The 8,253-nt window shown below is 50.7% G+C and overlaps 1 protein-coding gene across 1 annotated transcript in view; it reads left to right on the top strand.

Moving 5' to 3' along the window:
- The first annotated feature begins 916 nt into the window (after positions 1-916).
- The window catches only part of ENDOU (endonuclease, poly(U) specific), a 23,534-nt gene continuing 16,197 nt past the window's right edge, over positions 917-8,253 (top strand). Inside the window, exon 1 of the mRNA XM_006168573.2 lies at positions 917-1,166. The gene's annotated coding sequence lies outside the window, so the exon portion shown is untranslated. The remainder of the gene's footprint in view (positions 1,167-8,253) is intronic.

Genomic DNA, 8,253 nt, shown 5'->3' with positions numbered 1-8,253 from the left:
ATGGAAAGGTCCTGGGTTTATGTCCCTGGTCCCCCCTGAGCATTGAGGTGTGAGTATGTACCTGTGATCCAGACTGGCTGAGACTGGGGGTGGATCACAGTGTGAAGACCCTGTTGGACGTGCCTGTCTCTCTGGCTTTGGCTCTCTCACATGGAAGAAATAAGCAAAAGACATATGGAAAATGGAATTAAAGTACAAGTTTAGTTTGGTGTGAAATACATGCATAGTTTCTCCATAGTACTAATTTTTCATACATTTTTTAAGAAAAAATATATATTAGCAAACACTAATCTGGTCTTGTTATGTGATAGGCATTATTTTATTTATTTATTTATTGTAAGACTTTTGCTATAGGGCACCTGCATTCACCGGAGAGACAGAGAGATAGAAAGTGAGAAATCACCCCTTAAGGGGGATGGCCACACTCCAATTCTTTCTCCTCCTGTCTGCTTTTGAAATTTTGGGCATGCATGGTCACGTGCTCAGTGTGAGTTTCAAGGCTCCAGGTCCAGGACTTGAAACAATGTCAGCCATGTGGGAGTCCAGCAACATAACCATTACGTCATGTGCTGGTCCAAGTGGGCACTGTTTTAAAATCTTTGTAAGGCCTAACTCATTCAGCCTCACAACAGCTTATAAGGTGCTCGTTCTGAAGCATAGCGGGACCTTGCCCAGGGGTCATACAGGCACTGTTTTAAAATCTTTGTAAGGCCTAACTCATTCAGTGTCACAGCAGCTTATAAGGTGCTCGTTCTCAAGCATAGCGGGACCTTGCCCAGGGGTCATACAGCTGCTGAGTCTCAGAGCTAGGATTCCAACCCAGGCTGTCCAGTTTTATAATGGGCTTGGCCCTGTGTTCTGCTGCCCGTAATCATACCTTTAAGAGCACTGTTGTCTTTCCTTCCATGCAGATGCTGAGCCCCTTGCTCTGGTGTCCACTGGTCCCTGCACAGTTGCTGGCACAGTGGCACTCGCTTACCATCTGACGGGTGAATGAATGAGACGAGGGCTAGTTCCCACAAACTGACTACCTCAGCACGATCGTGATGATCATTTGGACAGATTGCAGATTCTCATCCCATGGGTCATTCTCATCCTGCCAGTCCTGTTGTCCTGTCATCAACTTTGGAAGAGCAGAAGCGACCAGCTGTGCCAACACACCTCAGGTGAGAGAGGAGGGAGGCGCCTCACGATGGCACCTGACTCTTGGGCAGCCTCAGGCACGCCTGTCTCTCTTGATCTCATGCTAGCTCACTCCCTCACTGTCTCTCTGAGCCTCCTTATCACTGTCTACTGTCTCATCTGCTTCTCTCTGTCCCCGTTGTGCTTCTAGACACTCTTCAAAGCCAGTGCAGTTTAAGGACACACAATAGTAGTTTTACTTTATAATTTGGGACAGTATAAAACAAGCATTCACACAGCTGGCAAAAAGTGTAAGCAGGACGTTACTTTGGAAACCTAAAGAAACAGGCTAGAATCGAATTGCCTTTTACTTTGTGGGTTCAGAAACTGCTGGAATCCCGGGTTCTGTCTGAGTGGCCCCTATGGGCCCCCTTGCATCAGCAGTGCTGCAGGGTAGCTTGAGGGTTTAGTTCCCTCCACATTTGTATTGGCCTCAAATAAACATATGGCATAGCTAAAAACAGTGTGTTTGCTCTGAAAATGTAAGTTGGAGATGAGCCCCTACCCTCCAGTCTGTAAGCACCCCAGTATGAACTCTGGGGTTCCATCTGCTCTCCTCTGGCTGATCACCTTCATAAAAGTCTTTCATAACAAGTGGGATAGAAGGCTAACTCAGCACTCCTACACCGACTCACTACTGGTTCCAGGCACATACTGGATAACAATAATAAAGGGGCTGAGGGGAACCATGAGGCAGGGGATTTCAGAAGTGAGCTAAAGAAACAACCTGCGTGGATGAAAAGTGGGAGTGCAGGCTTCATGTTGGCTGGGATGTGTCAAAGGCACACAGGATAAATAGCAAGAGCTGACTCCACAGGCAGGAGTGATCCTGTGGGCTGGAGGGATGAGGTCAGGCTTTATGGCAGGGTGGATTTGCCCTGGGGCTGGTAGATGAGTAGGGGATGGGCAGCGAAGGGTGGGGAGAGGGCATTCCAGACATAGGACAGGCATGGGACTGGGCCAGCAGAACTAGAAACACAGGCTGGGAGCTCTGCGCTGAGGGGCCCTGTTGGCAGGTCTGACTAATATGCCAGAGTCGGCCAGGCAGGGGGTGCTATGCTGAGTGTCAGGACTGCCTGTGTCAGAAAGCCTGTGAGCACAATGTGGTACACAGCATGCAGACCAATGTGGGGAGACAGCTCACACACAGAACTATTTCTAAGACCCATTCGGTAGGAGCCAACGTGGGCGAGTGTCCCTGGTCTTTCTGCTGGCGGCCAGGGCAGCATTTTGAAGGCCACGGTAGAATGGGTGCTAGTGCCCAGCATCTTCAGTGCTGGGTCGCTGTGGGAGATCAATCCTGACCTCGCCTGTGCAGGGACAGCTGCAGGGTCCTATCAGGCTCTGGTCCTCTGCTGAAATGAGTTAGCTTTTGTTTAAAGAAGGAAAGGGTGATGGAATAGGTTGGTCTGGACACATGTCCCTTTAATAGTCCCCTGGGCCAGTCTCTTCCATAGCCTGACCACCTGGGTAACCCAGAGATGAGTGGGGCCTACTTCACTCAGCGACTTACTGCCGTCCTCTGTCCCACCAGAAACCAGTCAGTTACAAGAAGTTTCCATTCCAGTCTGAGCCCTGTCAGTCCAATAACACTATGGTACCCGGCTACCCTGGCACCTGGCATACAGAGATCACTCAATACATATCTGCTGATGGAATTCCACTCCCTACATCTTCAACAGACAAATGTCTCCTGGGTTCCCCACCCTGTGAGCCTCCATGGAGGTCCTAGCTGAACCATGTCCTTACTTCCTGATTTATGGGAGGCATCTCTGTTGTTATTCTCCTCACTGGGATAACATCTACTATGCATCCCCCTTTCTCCTCTCCCGATTCTAGGCAACCAGGACCCAACCTATTGGGAACCCCCCCCCATCTGCTGGTCCCCATTGCAGGGACAATGTGGCATCAGAGCATATATGGATGGCCTCTGACCAGATGGACATGCTGCATAACCTAATACTGTGTGTTTCACTTGCCTAACCTTCTCATACCTCAGTTTCCTCATCTGTAAAATAAGGACAACAATAGTACCTGTTAAGTTGGTAGAGAGAATCAATGAGATATACATGGTGAGATTATATACACTTTCTGTGCTTAGCGTATGGATTTGCTCAGTCAGTGTTGGTAGCTGTTGAGACCATCACCTCTTGCTGGGGGACCCAGTTTGAAACACTTGGGTCCTCAGATGATCCATCTGGCTTTAGGAGGTCATTCTCTTGTCCTTGCTCATGTCCAAAATTCCCTGGACAGAGGGAAGAGCTCCCTCTCCAAAAGCTCCTTCCTGCAGTCAGTTCAGCTACACATCAGGGGAAGCCTGGCCAGGTTCCACTCCTACTGTGACAACTTGGGTCTTAGCCAGAGTCTACCCAGCTGAGTACTTGGAAAGGACAGGGCATCTAATCCCAAATTCTGATGTGTCATTGCTTCCCAGCTCAGCCAGTGACACCCTCCTTTGTCCCCAAACAAACCAGAATCAGATGTGGTGACAATCCAGGCAGGATGAGGATTCTGGCTGGCAGGGGCTCAGCTGCCTGCTTTTGGGTTGTGCAAATGAAACGAGTGCCAATGGGGCTACCTGCTTTGCCCTTCTCGACTTTAAGCAGCTTCCTGCTGGGGAGAGAAGGGCCAGCTTCACTCTGTGCTTCTGGCACAAGTCCTTGCAAAGGTGGCTTGTCTCAGTCTCATCCTTTTCTACACTGCTGAGATCCCAGGTTTGGTCTCATTTTGTGGCAAAGGGTTGGCATTCCCCTTAACCCACCAACTGTGCAACCTGATGCTTGGGCAGGAAATCACAAAATTTAAGTATGAGAATTTTTAGGAGAAAGAGAAACTGAGAAAGAGTTGCTAGGTCGAACCCCACCATTTCACAGATGATGAAAGTGAAGGCCAGAGAGAGGACAAAACTTCTACTGTTAGAGTACACAGGATGAGGAAGACACAGTTTGGACCACCCACCATCTACCCCCAGCCAAAAATCACTTACAAAGTGGGTCTCCATTGTTCATCAATTTTGCCATTAAAAAAAAAAAAAAAAAGCATTCACTGGAGAGAGGAGAGTGGGGAATGAAAAAGCACTCCCCATAGTGGATGGCTACGTTGTAATCCCTTCTCTTTCTCTCCTTTTGGGATTTTGGATGCACACTCACACTCACGCCTGGTGTTTCTCAAACTGTTACAGCTGGGACTCAGACCGCACAGTTGGCCATGTGGGATCCAGCCACCTTAACCACCACCCCACCATCTGGCCCAACTTTTGCCATTTTATTTTATTTTTCATTTATTTATTTTTTGGAGAGGTTTTAGCTATAGGGCACATACACTCGCCAGAAAGACAGAGAGAGACAGAGATAGAAAGTGAGAAATCACCCCCCAGGAGGGATGGCCACGCCGCAATCCCTTCTCCTCCATTCTTCTCTCAGGATCTTGAGTGCGTACGCACACGCGCCCAGCATGAGTTTAAGCTACCAGGTCCAGGACTCAAACCATGGTCGACTGCATGGGAGTCCAGCGACATAGCCATTACACCAACTGTTGGTCCTCAAATGTTGCCATTTTATATGATGGTTTTCTTCTTTTGAAACAGCTGAGATTTCCCCATGCAGTGCTCTCTCTGGAAAGGGCATTTTACTTAGCAGGTTTTACCTTCGTTATGAGGGGAAAACTTGAGAGCTGCAGGATCTGGTTCCTCCACTCTCAGGCTTGGAAACAAAGGAGCCCTGAGGTGCCTCATCCCTCACTGGGGAAGGAACTGGGGCCCTAGGCTCTCAGAGGGGAAGGATGTGTCCTTTGGCTGCCTTGAAGAGGCCTGTTGCCCTTGCCTCATGAACCTGAAACCTGTAAGAACCTGGAACATGTTAAAACCTGAGAGGCTGACTGCCTCAAAGCCCCTTTGCCTTGTATCTCCAGAATGATTTAGTTGTATGGGACTTGATGGTAATAACAGCCCTTGTTTCTGACCCATACTCCTCTCTCTCCCATCCATGACCCCGGCCCTCGCCTGGCACTTAGTGCTTGCCGGACCTGGAATGTTCACCTCACTGTGTTCTGATGTCATGATGAGTACCAGAATTCAAAGATGAAACTAACCTTTGGCCCCTTGGAAGGTCAGGTCTGTGACTTGTCAGTAGGTGAGTGTTCAGAGGGGATCATCCAAAGATAAGCTCATAAGTGTCCCAAATTTGTACACCCCCCCCAACTAGGCCCATCCTTTAGTGTCTACTTACATGACCTATTTTCTAGCTACAGTTGGCTAGCATTACCTGTTCTAAACATCTGGCACTACCTGCTGGCTTAGTCACCTTCCCTTAGGCTTCAAACAGATGTAGAGCCCCACCTCCTCTCCACCTTCCATCCATCTGGGGTCCCTCCCTCCCTTTTTTCTTCCTGGAGGATCTGGAGACACCAGATCCACAAGTCCTGATGTCTTTAAAAGCATCAGCCTAGAGAGTGAGGCTCATTTGAGAGCTGGGACAGTCACCTTGACTCTAGTGAAAATCCAGCTGCTAATCCCCTTTGGCTTCCAGCTGGGCACCATGAAGGCCTGTGTCCTGCTGATAGTGGCCGCGTTCTGTGGCCTGGCCTGGGCTGGTAAGTGGATATCTGGATGGGATGGGAGTAGGTAGGTAGAGGTCTTGACTAATGAAGCAGAATTGGGGAACTTGGTAGAGGGTAAAACAGTAAGACACGAGTGGATGAGCTCAGTCCTAGAGCTGGGGAGCACTCTTGGCCTGCCCTTGTCTGAGGGTGCAGGAATTGTCTCTGGAGTGGACTGGACAGTGTGGAGGAAGTTGGGAGGCTGATGGATTCATTTCATGGAAGCCCCTTCTTGGTACCTCAGAAGATCTCTAGCATCCCTTATCCAACCTGACTTTGATCTCACCAAGATTGTTTTCTGTATGGTGTAAAGTGGGGCTGGGACCTGCTGGGTCTGAGGTCTGGCTGCCCTGGGTCACTCCCTCCACTGCCTGGTGACAGATGAGGTTGTTTGACAGTGCTAGAGAGTGAGGGTGCCTGGACGCCTCTGGCCTCAGACCTGATGGTGTAGAGGAAAGGGGACACGTGAGGTCCAGTGTGGAGGAGAGACCAGCAGGTAAAGTGCTAGAAGGAAACCAGGAGGATTCCCGACCAAGAGGTGGGCCAAGCTGGGCCCATACACGGGGTCAGAGGAATGGGTCTTTGTCCCAGTGTTAGTGGCGCTAACGGAATAGGGAAGGGATCTGGCCCACAGTTATGAGCGGTGCTGGGGACGGAACCAGCAGGGGAAGAGGAACACTTTCCTGTTTAGTAGCTGTGTGAAATGCTGCTGCTGGCTTGCTAATTGCTAGTACGTGGGTGGACAGGAAGGAGTGCTAAGGGAGGGGGTTGAGCTGAGGAGGGTGGAGAAAGAATGAGCCCGATGCCCATTGTGCCCACCAGGTTGTCCCTGTACAGGACTGCTGTCGGGATGAGATAGCATAACCTATGAGAAGCTCTGATGTGGGGTGAGAGAGCTCAGTCAGTTGGAACTTCACTTATGGGTGTGATGATAAATATTCCAGGGGAAAAAACTTACTCTTGGGGTCATTTCCAATCAGGTTGTGGATAAGGAGGCCCCGAATGGAGTTTTTTTATGGAAAACCCTTGGAGGACAAAGCTGTTACCAGGCCTCTTAACACTGCCTGGGCCCTGGTGGTATAGACACAGTGGTGGAGAGTGAGGGAGAGCCCGGAGTCTCTACCCCAGACCTGATGATGTGGAGGAAGGGGACCACGAGAGGTCTAGTGTAGAGGAGAGGTCAGTGTGGAGGAGCGGTCAGCAGACGGGTTAGCCCAGCCTCCAGAGAAAACAACGGAAGACATTCGGCCCCTGGAGGTTGGGGTGGGGATATCCTTGAAGGCCGAGACAGCAGTAGCTTAGGCAGAGCGGGGAAGTCCTTGCTGCTTGTTGGTGGGGGTGACCCGGCTGTGGGAATGACAGGGAAGTGAGGGCTCCATAGATGAAGCCTCCTAGGAAGGGGGGAGAGGTTCTGTGTGGTATAGAGCTAGGACTGGGGCCTGCTGAGTTTGAGCAGCCTGGCTGCCCTGGATTCCATGTCTCAGAATTTACGTGCAAAAATAGGAATCACCTGGGGCAGCACTTCTAGCCTCAGGTCCCCATTTATGAACTGAGTGCCTGGGAACCCTCACTGTTTCAGGCGAACCGAGGCTGGAAGCTGGTTCCGAAGCTGAAGCTCCTTGACTGACTAGGTCTCCATGGAAACAGTATCTGGGGGCCTGTGAGAGGCACAGATGTAAGATGCCCCAGCCGAGGCCAAGGCATCGAGGGGCCGATGTGTGCACCCAGGCTTGAGACCAAACTCTCTTGATGGCTGGGATGGATAAGGGGTGGGCATTCTGGCAGAGTGAAGTCTTAGAGGGTGAGAGCAATTTAGCACTTTTCATGGGGACAGGGGTGACCTAAACTCCTCATGGGACTGAGAAAGAAAAGGCCAAAACAAAGGAAGGCTGAAAGAGAGAGTCCGAAATGAGGCAGAGGGACAGGCGGAGAAGGTTGCTGGGGCATGATGCAAGCACTTGGCTTGGTGAGTGTCAATGGGAGGTGCGGGGTGGTGGTGCTGGAGTGAGTGTAGTCAGGGTGACTAGTCATCTAAGTGTCCCTAGAACAACACAGAAGGTGCCTCTGAGGAGAAGTCCCTTTCCCCCTGCCCTCCACTCTCAAATCCTAGGGTCACCTTGAAGCAGATGAAGTTCACAGAGAAATGTGAGGAGCCCTGGCATGAGGTTCTTACTGGGGACAAAGTTCTTGAACAGAGATGAGAAAGCCTGCCCCGCCTGAGCCTTGGGGGTGTTCCCCTGCAGCACAGCTGACTATTCACTCCCAGCCTTCTCTGTGGCTGCCAGCGGCTGGAATGGAGTGAATTCTGTCCTTGGACTCCGCAGATCTGGCCCATTAGAGCACTGCTCTGATTGTCTGAGTTCTCTCGCTCTGGATTCTGGGGGTACTGCCAGTCTGCAGGAGCAGGCAGCTGACGGGCGGAGCGTTTCTCCTTAAGGTCTTCACGGTCAGGTTCCAAGGGAACATCGTTTAAGA

Source organism: Tupaia chinensis, unplaced genomic scaffold, assembly GCF_000334495.1.
Source record: "Tupaia chinensis unplaced genomic scaffold, TupChi_1.0 Scaffold145870_1, whole genome shotgun sequence".
Classification (NCBI taxonomy): domain Eukaryota; kingdom Metazoa; phylum Chordata; class Mammalia; order Scandentia; family Tupaiidae; genus Tupaia; species Tupaia belangeri.
The sequence above is the reverse complement of the archived record's forward strand: the minus strand, read 5'-3'. Positions and strand labels throughout refer to the sequence as shown.